We start from the raw sequence: 14,726 nt of genomic DNA on the forward strand, positions 1-14,726 counted from the left end.
AATATTAAAAATATACATGATAAATCTAACATGCTTTTCTAAACTTATTTGCACATTTAGGTTTGAAATCGTTCATGCCAAAGTTTATTATTAATAATTCTCTATGATTTTCTTTTGTAAATTTGTATTTTTCTATTTTTAAAATTTTCATTTTTATTATTTTTTTCTCCCTTAGCTTTGTTACATTCTTCTCAAGGACTGAAGCGGTAGTAGGTGAATGTTCTATCTTGGTTTAACAAGTCCTGAGGGGGTACTTCAGAGTTAGAAAAAAGAAGCCTAAGATTCAGTGAAGGACAAAGGGAAAAAGGAATACAGGTGGTGAAAATCAACTTATGATCCCTGGTCCCTTGTGATACATTACACCGTACTTTACTGAAGGCTAATAGGAAATGTCTGTAAGTTTCAATGTTTAAGTTCCTACTAAGGCAATATTCTGTTCTTAAAGACATTGGTAATATGCCCTGTAGAAAATGCACACTCCCTTCATAATTCTTATACTTCTTGGTATGTGTTTTATTGCTTCCCGCTAGTCAAGATCTAGATTGTGTCTTTGCAGTGAGCCATGTTTTAAAATGTTATAAACCAGTGATAGAAATAAATAAACTTGCAACATCAGTTTTGTTAAAAAAAAAATTTAGGCAACTATATGAGGGGATTTTTTTTTAGGTCACTATGGGATTTAATTAGAAATTTCCACTATTATCTGTGGACAGATAATAATATTTAGCAACCATATCTAAATTCATTAAAATGCATTCATTTACTAGATATTTGCAAACCTACTATGTGTTATACTATGAGGGTAAAATTAATTTATTTTATTTAGTTCCACAATTTAAGAAGTAATTTTTTTTCTTTCTCTCTCTCAAGCTGTTTCACTTTCCCACTCCACTCCAGCACAACAATTTTTCGAGGTCAAAGGTAAAATGTGCCTCAAGAAAGTTTTACTATAATTTGAAGCAGATAATTTCAAGTTGAAGGGCCAAGGTTTTTAATGAGGAAGGGACCCTTGATTTCTAGTAAAGTTTGAGGAACGATTAAAGAAAATGTTTTATAGCCTTTTAAGCAAGCACCACAGGAGCTATTCCTCTGTTTCAGGGATTAAAAAATAAACCATGGTGTGCTTTCATTTTTTTTTTATTAGACACTATTTGTAAAATATTTCTTGGATAAAATATTTAAGCAGGTTAAAATGATAATGAGAGTCATTTTGTATAGCAACTGCAAAACGATCACTGGTTTTAATGGATACATCATCTCCAATCCCAAGTCACTATGATTAATTTTTATGTTCATTAATTAGTCTAAGTGAATTTTCTATCAGAGGAAGGAAATGTCAGTCATAGATTCTTTCAACTATTTGCTTCAAGTTCAAAACCAGCTGATAAAAATGTACATGGTGTTTAAATAGGTGAGTACATTAATGTCACGGAAACTTGGAATATGAAATTGGATTAGGCCTTGAACCAAACTTCTTTGAATGCATGGATAATAGAATATAGATAGATAAAGATTATTTGACTCATGATAGGCCCTCAAAAGCATGTTTCTCAAATCCCAGCTTATTATGATTTTTAGTGAGTAATTCAACCACCACAAGGAAAAAAATTTCCTTTTCTAAATATATCTCTACTGATTCTCTTAAAAGAAAGACAAATTATGGTAGAAACTAATAGTTTTTTACATCATATTTTCATTGTTACTGAAAACTGATTTAAGTGGTTCTTGTTTATCTTTCTAGTTTTATCTCCTTTTATTCTTTTTCAAACTCTTGCCAACCAGAGTTAATTTCTGTTTTCCTGGGTGCATTACAAAGTTTGTATCTGTGTTTTCCCTGAAAGGATATTTGTGCAGAGGAAATCTTTGTCTTTCTTGAATAACAGTCTTCATCATTATAGCTAAAGTTTATTGAGGACAACACAGTAAGATAGGGACAATTGCTAGCAGTTTCACAGCTGAGGAAACAGGCGAAGAACAAACAGAGAACGAAGTGTAATCCCAGCACTTAGGGAGGCCAAGGTAGGCAGATTGCCAGGTCAGGGGATTGAGACCATCCTGGTTAACACGGTGAAACCCCGTCTCTACTAAAATTACAAAAAAGTTAGCCAGGCATGGTGGCACTCGCCTGTAGTCCCAGCTACTCGGGAGGCTGAGCAAGGAGAATCACTTGAACCTGGGAGGCAGATGTTGCAGTGAGACAAGATTGCACCACTGCACTCCAGCCTGGGCGACAGAGCGAGACTCCATCTTAAAAAAAAACAAAAAACCAAAAAACAACAACAAAGAAAGTAACAAAGCAAAAGAGCTACTATGTAACAGAATCCATACTTGCAATTGTACATCTTATTTGGATATTGCTTCAGTATCATTTCCTTCTCATTCTAAGCTTTAAGCTTATTCACCCATGATTTTCCCATAGTGTTTAGGATGTATCTCTAGTAATCTCCCTATATTGCATTTGTGTAATGTGTCTACTTTACCCTTTAAACTCTCAACAACTTGAAGTTATGGAATATATCTTTTTACGTACCAAATAAATCAACTGAATTAATTAAAGCAAATAAATATTCTTTTCTTCAAAGTGGAGTTTCCCTGGGGAGTGAACAAAAAAGATGCAAGGTTTTGTACTAGAGAAGAAAGATAACATTCATCTTACCTATAGAAATATGAGAAAAAATGTTATAAACTAAATGGTAGACATTTTTTCCTGAAGGTAAATGCTTGATAGAAGAATAGCAAACAAGCACTCTCAAAAGCTTTGCACAAATAAAGGAAAGTTCAGGAATAAAAGCTTGTCCTGCTTTGTGTTTATATACAAGGGAACATAATGCAGATTAGACACATTGACTGGGAGAAGTAGGTTAATTATTTGGAAGTGTTTGTAATCAAAGCAGAAACCATCTCACCTCAGAAGTCAAGTAGGTAAGTCTAATGAAGGGCTGATTTTTGGAGCCAAGATGGTTCTGAGGAAAAGCAGACGTCAGGATACAGCAATGGGGAGTAGTGCCCTGATGAGGAGGCCACTCTAAAGCACAATGGAATTAATACTAATGACAAGCAGGGCGAGGATCTGCAAAACCTGAAGAGTCATTTGATTGACATGAGAGAACACGTTCCGCTAAAGCATAATATTCAGTTCAATTACATGGGTAATATACCAGAGATGTAGTTGGAAATCTCTATCAGAAATTCCATACATGGGAAAAGTATAAGGCCACTAGAAATTGGAAGGAAGGATACAGTTGCTGGAAATATGTATAAGTGAATGTGTTCAGTTTTTAACATACAGGTTTAATATTGATACGGGAGGGGCGCAGTGAAGTGCTGGGAAGGGAAGGGTATGGTCTGTGGCTAGAGCTTCGCCACCGGGCCTGTGCCCATGGACCTAGGTGAGGGAAAACCTTTCTGGTTTCCTGCTCAACGATTGCATTTTCCAAGACCACCCTGGTCCGCCACACACCCATCCTGTGCCTATAAAAACCCTGAGACCCCAGCAGTCACGCACATGAGCGGCTGGATGTCGAGAGGAACACATGGGCATAAGAGCACATCTACAGGCACCAGCAGAGGCTGGCAGGCCATCAACCAGTAGAAAGACATGGAGTTTGGCAGGGGAGGTTGGAGGGAGTCCTGCTGCTGAACGGCCAGACTCCAGGGGAAAACCACCTTCCCGCTCCCCATCTGGCTCCCCATCCATCTGCTGAGGGCTACTCCCACCATTCAATAAAACCTTGCTCTCATTCTCCAAGCCCATAGTGATCTGATTTTTCCGGTAGACCGAGACAAGAACCCAGGACACAGAAAGTCCTCTGTCCTTGCAATAAGTCAGAGGGTCTAACTGAGTGGATAAACACACGCCACCTACAGACGGCAAAACTAAAAGAGTACACGGTAACACACCCACTGGGGCTTCCTGCAGACGCTCACCCCTAGACGCTGCTCTGGGATCGGAGCCCACGCTGCCCACAACCTATCCATCTGCTTCCTCTCCTTAGGGGTTTTGAGCAGCAGGAACTGAGGAAGCGAGTCACACCCCTGACACATGCCCTGCAAGGCCGGAGGGGGACAAGAGAACTTTTCCTGTTTCAGTATTAGGTGTGGGCTTACCTCTTAGCTCTGTGAAACATGGCAAGCCATCTAACTTTTCTTCAGCCATGATTGCCTCATCTGTAAAACAGAGAAACTCATGGCTGCTTCATGATTAAGAATTAATTACAACACGTCCTTAAAATTCTTAGCATAGTGCCTGATAAGAATCGGTCATCACTAAACAGCCATTATTAATTATTATTATTATTGAGACGGAGTCTCGCTCTGTCGCCAGGCTGGAGTGCAAGGCTCGAACTTGGCTCACTCCAACCTCCGCCTTCCAGGTTCAAGTGATTCTCCCTCCTCAGCCTCCGGAGTAGCTGAGACTATAGGCATGCACCACCACACTCAGCTAATTTTTGTATTTTTAGTAGAGACAGTTGTGCTGGGATTATAGGCGTGAGCCACCGCGCCCGGCCTAACTATCCATTCTTACTGTTGCCGCTGCTGCTCCTCTGTTTGCTCTTCCCCAGTGATCTGCTTATTTGTTGTGAATATCGGTTAACATTTCCTTTGGGCAGAAAATCTTTTAAATGGGAGGATCTTGAATGGACTGAAAGTATTTGAATTGCTCCTTCAACATTTGCCATAAAAAATAGGAACATTTTTCTGTCAGACTTTTTAAAATAAAATTATTTTATTTCATAATCTCCTCCCACTATTTTCAAAGTCAAAGAAATTAGAAGCAGCACAGCAAAACCAATTAAGTGCTGTGAATTCTGTGATTACCACAGAGAACTCAAATCTCTTGCCACATCTTTCAGACATGAAGATTTGTGTGCTCTGGCAACTTTAATACTAAATAACTATGATATCAAGGGATACCATAACTATATATCCACCTATGTATGAAGGGAGAAAATCATAATGGTTATGTTTTATGAAATTCTTATGTATGTGCACTCAGAAATCATTTAGAAGAGTCAGATTGAAAATTTAAAATGTCACAAAGACTAAATAGTAAGAATAAAGGAATGATAGCTCATACAACAACTTAAGAGAACACAATAAATCATGATTTTTTTAAATCAATGTTGGAAGAAATTTCCTCTATGTATCTGCAGGACTATTATTAAAGTAACAGTAGGCTGGGCATGGTGGCTCATACCTGTAATCCCAGCACTTTGGGAGGCTGAGGCCGGTGAATCATTTGAGGACAGGAGTTTGAGACATGCCTGGCCAACATGGAGAAACTCCATCTGTACTAAAAGTACAAAAATTAGATGGGTGTGGTAGCACACACCTGCAATTCCAGCTATTGGGGAGGTTGAGGCATGAAAATCGCTTTACCTCGGGAGGTGGAGGTGGCAGTGAGCCAAGATCACACCACTACTCTCCAGCCTGGGTGACAGAGTGAAACGCTGTCTCGATAAATAAATAAATAAAGTAACATTAAAACTCTAAACTCACTGCACAACAGCTATATTCCTTTAAAACATTACAATGGAAGAGTCCTGCATTTTAAACTATAAAGTTGATATTTAAATTTAAGAATACAACTGCAGCTATATGTACTTACGATTTACAAAGAAACTGTGAGTATAGACATTAAGATATTCCATGCTTAGGAAACTGCTAGTTAACTAGAAGAGATAGAAGAAAGAGAATAGTCAGAGAGAGAAAACAAAACTTGAATTGCTTTGAAAATTATTGAAGACTTTTGCTTACTTTAATGAATAAAGTTTGCTTATGATGTATTTCCATGCAAATCTTAATAATCATGAAGCAGCAAGTGGCTAAACAAATATAATTTATATAAGCTAAATCATAATCACATATTACTGAAGATGGAGAGTAAATATGAATGTGTACACCGAAATCTAAATTTAGCTTCATGTGAGTACATTCTAGTGGTGACAAAGTATGTTTTAGTTTACGTGCCTTGAATTTCAATAATTATCCTCATTAACTGATGATTAATTGTTTAAAATCTCCATTTATCTTTTAAAATTTTAGCACACATATATTGGCTAAATTTAGCTATTTTAGATTTTGCTACAAATTTGTAGCGTGTTTTAGTTCATTTTCATGCCTCTGATAAAGACATACCTGAGACTGAGAAGAAAAAGAGGTTTGATTGGACTTGCAGTTCCACATGGCTGGGGAGTCCTCAGAATCACGGCCAGAGTCAAACGGCACTTCTTACATGGTATCGGAAAGAGAAAATGAGAAGGATGCAAAAGCAGAAATCCCTGATAAACCCATGTTTTGTTTTTCTGTATCATGGGATGTTTTCAATCATCATCATACTCTTATGGACATGAAAAAAATATTCACAATGTATTTCTTAGCAAGTAAACATGCTATAAAGCAAAATGGAATCATTGATAAATTTCAAATATTAAAAAATGTTGGTGACTGAATATTCCCAGTTGTGGTTTCCACGTGTCTTCCAGTGTTGTTCCTTGGTGTTACAGTGATAAATAGAAAAATATAATAAAAGTATCAATTAAGTTTTTGGCATATGTTTGAAAAGTACTTCTTTAGTTCATTGTATTTATTTTGTAAGTCAGTGATTTTAGAAATATGGATCTGTTTATTAGAAACAATCCTAAACTGTGGCATTTAATATGAAAACTTAGATACATTCCTTCAGTTAAGGTTTGTTCAGTACAGGATACTAGTGTAGGTAACATGAGGAAAACACAGATGACTAACATTCCGCTTGTTAATCCTCATCATGGGGACATTAAATCTAGGAAAAAAAACGGTCAATGAGTATGATTAAAAATGTAAATCAATATTAGGTTAAAAGAAAGTATACAAACACACACACACAAACACACACACACACACATGCCTTGGAATTTCAGAACATCAGCATAATGGTCATGTTAAGTATTCCTAAAGAAGCTTGGTCTTTCTATTTTCCTCCCAGTTTTATCACTACCTGGAATTATCTACCTATTCATTTGTTTGCATCCCCAATCAGGAATGTAAGCTCCATAGTATAGTTGTTCTTTTGACTGGTTCATTACAATGTCTATATTGCATCCCAGCTTCAGGTCAGTTTATAGAACATAATAAGTGTCCAATAAATATTTGTTGAATTAATAAATGAGTTGTTTCAAGTATTAAAAAGATAATTCATGTTAAGCTTTTAGCACAGTGTTGTATACACACTAATCACTTCTAGTTATGAACTATGTATTGTTATTGGCATTATTTTAGTTCATTTTGAAATAATTCAAAATAATATGATCAGGGTTTCAATGCAAAAGCGATGCCTGAGCTGTTCTTAAAGATCAATATTTCAGTACATAATGTGGGGGAATTCAAGGAAAAAGAAATGCCAGAATGAATTTGGAGGCACAGTGTAGGACAGACTTTCTGGAATGCAGATGATCAGTGTAAGTCTGCATGTTGGTGCTAAAATTTAAGTAATGGGGCCTTGTATGAATATAAGTGAAGCAATTGGGGTGTGTGTTTAGAAAAGCATCAGGCTACTAACTAGTACATTCCTTGAAGGAAGTAACTTCTCACTCTTACTACCAAACACCAAGACTTAGTTCTGCATCACAAATGGCAGACTGAACAAATGATTAAACTAATGAACACATTACTGAAAAACACTATCCAGAGTAGTGATGTAATATCAAAATTGTACCAAGAATATCAATCTGGTGTTAATATTCAAGACTCAGTTGATGGGAAGAGATCAAAGTCTTGAAATTACATTAGAAGATATTTTAAACAATTTAGGCATGACATAAAAAGACCTAACCTCAAGAACTGGCATTTGATTGAAATGAAAGAATATGAAAAATATTGTGAAGAAAGTATGATCTTATACGTACAAATTCATGTGGTTTTAATACATAATGTCAGAGCCTTCATCACACTATCTCTAGTGCTTCATCAGTCTTCAATTACTTTCTAGTCAGTTATTCTTATGACTAAGCACACTGTGGTGGTTTTCTTTATTGTTTTGTTATTTTTAGATATGTAAAAAGTGCATCCCTTTATAAATGCATGCATATGTATATATACACACACACCCATACATGTGTGTGGATGTGTTTCCTCTTCTTGATGCTACATTTCAATACAGTGAATATGACTCAAAGCCTGAATATATGTGACCCATATGTATGTATATGGAATTATCTGAAATTATTGAGTCATATTCACTTCATTGAAATGTAGCATCAAGAAGAGGGAATCCTGATCAGAGAATTAAAAATGAATTTTTTTAAAGGCAATAAAAATAACAGTGCTATTCAGAATCATGTTTATTTATGTGTACAAAACCAAGGACCTAAGAAAGTTAAAAAGTCGTTAGAGATCTATCCAAAAATTGACTGCATATGTCTAAAGAACAGTACACTGTCTATAATTAAGGAGTAACCTCCCAGTTCCAAGAGTTTCCCAATCATCCTTGAGTATAATGTGAGATGAGCTGACGTGATCTGAACAGGAGGTCACCCACAGAAAGACAAGGGAAATTATACAGTCAAGGCCTCTTGCTGTTAGAAAAGCTATCATTATAATAAAGTAGAATAGCACATTCTTAAAATACTCAAAGGCCTTTCTCATACCAAGGGTTAGCGAATGCCCTCATTATTCTCCATATCAAAAACGCCTTCAAAATATAATATGAGGAACTGAGACTAAGGACAGGGGTTGGAATAAATTTTGAAGCCTGTGGTAGAGTTTTTTAACTCTTTAAAATTTTATTTTCTTTCTCTGTCTCTCCGTTTATTCTTTATTTCCCTCCACTAACTTGATTTGAATGTCTCTGTCTGTAAAAACAGAGGAGAAATTTTAAAACTATTAGAGGTCTAAGGTAATCAAATCACGCTGCCTGGGCCCATCATATATTCATTCTCTTCAGTCTGCAGCTTTCTACTTATCTTTACACATTTTAGTTCATCTCCTACCCATAGTACCTGTTTCCCAAAATCCTTGGGCCTTCAACTTCATCCCACTCCACTACTTTCTAGAGGCATCAAGTCTCTCATGTTCACATTGCCTTTCTCAGTGCCTGGAGCAGAGGACATATTTGTTTGTTGAATGAACTAGTCTTGCTGGCCTTTAAAAATATTTCAATGTAAATTCCATTAATTATTTTTCTTTCTGCTTTAAAGTTTCTATCACTTCTCAGTTTCTCTGCAAAATTCACCATCTAGTCATGCTCTTGATGTTATCATCTCTTGTTTCTTTAAAGACTAACTCCATGTCTGTTATCATTCTTTCTTCTTATTCATTTATCAGCACCATTACATTTGTCCTACAACTTTGAACCTGGCATAATTCTAAGAACATTTACATATATCATTTTCCTTTAGTCTTCAATAAAAACTTTTGAAATTGGTACTATTATAATTAATCTACATGTTGAAAAAGGAGGCAAACAAAAGTTAGCTTCTTATTCTAAAATGTCACTTTAGAGTAAGTGAAATTTGGTTGGTGCTGGTGCTGAAATTCTGACCAAAGTCTGATTCTAGAGACTGACCCATGGATCAATATTAACATTCAGTTGCACACCACATCCGCTGTTTAATGTCTTTTAATCTGTTTTTAAATAAACACTCTAGAAAAAAAGTTTCAAAAGTTACTAGTAAATGCCCCAAAGATAAATTCAATGGCATTATTCCATTGTTCATCCTAGCTCAACTTCCCTTTTTCTTGATCAAGTTTTTCTTCTTAGTATTATGTGTCTGGGATGATTCTTCTAATATTAAACATACTAATACTAAATTTTCCATATAATAAGTATTTTCTTTCCTCTCAGATTTCTCTTTCTCATTTTTATACTCCTCTCTTTTTCAGACGATACTTAAATATGACTCCTATCTTTCTCTACATATTCTAGTTGGTGATTTCATTGCATTTATCATTTCAAAACTACCTATATGATGATAATTCTCAAATCTATTTCTTCAACTCTTCTATATTTTCTGAGCCCTAATTCATTAATCAGTATTGTCCAACATCTGCGCCACAGAGGAGATGAGGTCTGAGAGTTTATTAAATGTACCATGCTCCCTCTTGCCTATGTGCTTTTTCTTTTGCCTCAGTCATAGTTCCCTTCAACTCTTCTTGAACTGGTTAATTTCATGTTAGTTTCAAACTTCAAGTTTTTAAAGAGCCTCTTTCACTTAGGATTCTCTTATACCTATGTCTCTGTATCAAGAGTTCCTGTGCCTGCAGTATCTTCCCTCGATCTTCACTAATAAAAGTCCTGATTTTTCTGTGTGTAAACAGAAGCCTAGAATAAAGAGTGTATTTCCGAACCTCTTTTCAAATCTGGGGGGTCATCAATGGGCATTCAACTCAAATATATGTAAGCCGATGTCTCATATGAGCTCATCAAAGTTTTTTATGTTTTTTAATTTAATTATCGCCACAAACCTTTGAATTTAGACACGCTCCCTTACTTCTTTCCTCTTTCTTATTGGCTGGAAGGCAGACATGAAGGCATGAGACTTATTAGCCTTATTGTATCATAAGGCTGCAACCAAACATGGCAGAGAAGCAAATGTTTCACTATTGTTTCTATCCTCTTATGTACTTTATCTCTTTAATGTTTTACACTCTCTAGCATACCATATCAGTCAGGGTTCTGTATTCCTTTAGTTATTTATCTTACTTTTTCTCTTCAAATTCAAATTAAAACTCCACACACGGCCGGGCGCAGTGGCTCACGCCTGTAATCCCAGCACTTTGGGAGGCCGAGGCGGGTGGATCACGAGGTCAAGAGATCGAGACCATCCTGGTCAACATGGTGAAACCCTGTCTCTACTAAAAATTCAAAAAATTAGCTGGGCATGGTGGCGCATGCCTGTAGTCGCAGCTACTCAGGAGGCTGAGGCAGGAGAATTTCCTGAACCCAGGAGGCGGAGATTGCGGTGAGCCGAGATCGTGCCATTGCACTCCAGCCTGGGTAACGAGCGAAACTCCGTCTCAAAAAAAAAAAAAAAAAAAAAAACTCCACACACACAGATAATTTGTTTTGTTTCATTCAGTATTGTACCTCCATGGTCTAGAAGAGTACTGAGCACATAGTAGATGCTTAAGTAATGTTTGCTAAATATTTTTAAAATTATGTATTTATTAATACACTGTCTGGATTTTGTCAATAGTCATGACACCTGTGTACTAGAATTTAGGCAATATAGTTTCCAGTTTAAGAGTGTTAAGAAACTAGATGAAGTAATGAAAGTAATTTTAGCATCTTAGATTTAGATATGTTTTCATTTTGTATCCTCCCTTTTGGATTATGAATTTTGTAACCAATTCTCTCCTTCAAAACATCTTAAATACTTTTTGACAACATTAAAATCCAGGTGCTTGGATATATCCATTACATACAGACTTTTAAATTGCCTTATAACCCTCTGGAAACATACCCTAATTGAATGAAAAATGTTTCCTTGTTTTCTTAATTTATACTTTGTACAAAAAATGTTTAGACATTACACTGCTAATGCTTTGTTTCCCAGAATTGCTATTATTATTTATTATTAGACTAGACCCTCAGTAATTTGCACTAATAACTAAGAGACTCACTAGAGATTACTGAATTTGGCAGATTAGTTAGTGAACAAGTAAATATGAAAACATCAACACTGCTGTACCACAAAATGTGCTTTATTCATTATTTTGATAAGTGTAGTTTAATTATAATAATCTATGGTAATTGTTCACAGTATGCTAATAAACACATTGCCATATTTTACGATATTAATGCAGTCTTAGTTGAAAGAAAAATTGTTTGCTAAATTTGTCTCAGTTTTTTGAGAAAAATATAAATCAATGATTTAGTATGATTTGCATTACTTTTGTTTGGAAAAATATGTCCTATATTATATAATGTTATTTTAATAATTTCTATTGTTTATTGTCTATATCTCCTACCAAAAAATCCAGGTCATGGGAACAGATTTGCTTCATTGCACACATATGATGCATATTATGTAGAGATATGTATTTAAGTACCCATTGTGTAGGTATATAATACTTTGTAAATTGAAAGATTTTAAATATAAATTTGTAATTCATATTTCATTTAAATATACATTTTTCTCTCTATCCATGATATTCTATGCTTTTAGAGGCACTACAGGGGTAAATTATTTATTCCCATTTTTAGTAATCGCTAAGCAATTTTTAATGAGAAGATAACCTATCTAAAATCATTGTCAAATTATGAAAAGACAGATTAAGATGACAAAGAATTTATTGTTTGCTTTGTTTTGTTTTTCTATGGAGTAGAGTATTAAACAGGTACTAATAGCTTTCAGTCATACTTGAGAGTTTCTAAATTAAAAAGGGATCACTGAATTCTTACTAACCTAAATTTATTGATTTCTCTATTCAAACAATAAATATATAAGAAAATAGCCATTAAGTTCTTGTTCATTGTGATAAGCAGAAGAGGAAGTAAACAAAAATTTTTGCCCTTATGGATATCTTGTTTTCTAACTGGGGAGATAGAAAGTAAACTACATCTGTAGCTAAAATAAGTATAGGCTACAGCATAATATGAGATTAGGAGAAAAATAAAGCAGAAAAGGAGAGATGTTGAGAGAAGGGGGCGATTTCAGAAAAGGATGTCAGTAATATGATTTGGCTCTGCCCCATTCAAATCTCATCTCAAATTGTAATCTCCATAATCCCAACATGTCAAGGGCAGGACCAAGTAAAGGTAATTGTATCATGGGGGTAGTTTTCCCCATGCTCTTCTCATGATACTGAGTGGGTTCTCATGAGATCTGATGGTTTTATAAGGGCTCTTTCTCATTCACTCAGCACTTCTTCCTGCTAGCCTGTGAAGAAGGTGCCTTGCTTCCCCTTCACCTTCCACCATGATTGTAAGTTTCCTGAGGCCTCCCAAGCCATGTGAAACTGTGAGCCAATTAAATCTCTTTCCTTTAAAGATTATCCAGTCTTGGGCAATTCTTTATAACAGTATGAAAACAGACTAACACAGTCAGTGAAGGTGATATTTGAGAAAAGACCTAAAGGGGTTGAGGGAGAAAATTGTGCTTCAATCTAACAGAGGTGCTTTCGAGCCAAAATCAAGCAAGGGCAGAGATCCTGAGGCAGAAGCTGTTGGTGTGTTTGAGGAAACAAGCGGCCAGCATTAGACTAGATGCATACAAAACAGAAAATGGCAGTACATTTATGTGAATTGCTAAGCACTTACATTCAAAGCAGTACTAACTTTTTAAAAAACATATGTAAGTAAAAAGGAGGAATATAGATGTGAGATACAGAGCTAGAAAATAATTTTTAAAAATACTATTTAAAAAAAAAAACTTGTGCATCCCTAGTCTACCTAAAAAGACAATTAACTTATGAAGTGACAGACAAACTAGCAATACATATTAAGAAATTTGTCTGAGTCAGAGATCTCATTGTAATGTTTTGCTTTTGCATGTACGTACATCTGGGCACAGGCATGCAATTTACTGTTTAATAAAACTTTAATATATTAAAGAAAATCACCTTAATATAATGAGCAAATATATTAACTTGTGTTCATAACAATATAATCACAATTTTATAAGCAAGATTTAATTAAATTATTTCAAAGTTGATAAATGCAAGCTACCAGACTCATATAGCAAATATAACCTTTCTGTGATTTAAAATCAGGTCATCCCAAGAACAGTTAAAAAGGCCTCCTATTGTGACTATTCTTTACAATATTACTAGTAATCATATTTAATGCAAATGACAAAAAACAAGAGAAATATTATCATTAATTACAGATGATTCCTATTTCAGTGGATACCTAGGGCATTCAATTAATAACTCATCTCGCTGCCAGAGTTGTAAAAACACTGAGAAACAAACAGAAGCATACTAGATGAAGAAGAAATATATTACCTTCCAGTTCTGAAAAACAGGGGTTATAAATGCAGCAAATGTTTTCCTTATTATAGAAACTCAGAAATGGAATGACACACTTTGTCAAAAGTCATGCTAGATGCCACCAGAAGGCTTCCTCATGGACTAGGCCTACATTCCATTTAACAAATAGCCAAATGAAATTAAGAAGAGATTCTCATTGTATTTTTTTCCCTCCCAAGAGAACAAGGCTTATTTGCGATTCACATTTTCTTTCCCCTGTAAATAAGTGAATATGAGGCCAAAGGAAATCCAGGAGTGTTATTCTTAAAAAGCTACTTCTAAAGCTAAAGACATACTGTTAGTGAAAAAAAAAAAAAAAAAAGACATCTTCCCTAATAATAGTCTTTCTATTAAAAATATCCAAAATATGCAACTGGAATTAAGTTGGAAAAGTTGAAACTACAGGTGAATACAAGTTAAAGATATAGAAAAATAAGAATCTTAATTTCATACCAACTGTCAGTTAAACAAGTAATAGAAATAAAAGAGCCTCTTTCTAGAACCAACAAATGCTGTGTCTATTAATTAACAAGTTTGGGGTGGATATACATGAAATTTTATTAAGAAACTTTAAAGTAGATCAAATGATATCATCCCATTTTCTGTTGCAGGAAAATTCTGTATTGTAAAGATGTACCTTTTTCATCCAGTCTAAATTTGTTTTGAATGTAATACCATTCTTGTAGGTGTAATAGACAAATAACCTAGTGGGAGGTAAGAATTAAGAACACATGAAGTTTTGGCCGGGTGTGGTGGCACATGCCTGTAATCCCAGT

Source organism: Aotus nancymaae, unplaced genomic scaffold (genome assembly GCF_030222135.1).
Source record: "Aotus nancymaae isolate 86718 unplaced genomic scaffold, 86718_ANA_hifiasm-v0.15.2.pri h1tg000006l, whole genome shotgun sequence".
Taxonomy (NCBI): Eukaryota; Metazoa; Chordata; class Mammalia; order Primates; family Aotidae; genus Aotus; species Aotus nancymaae.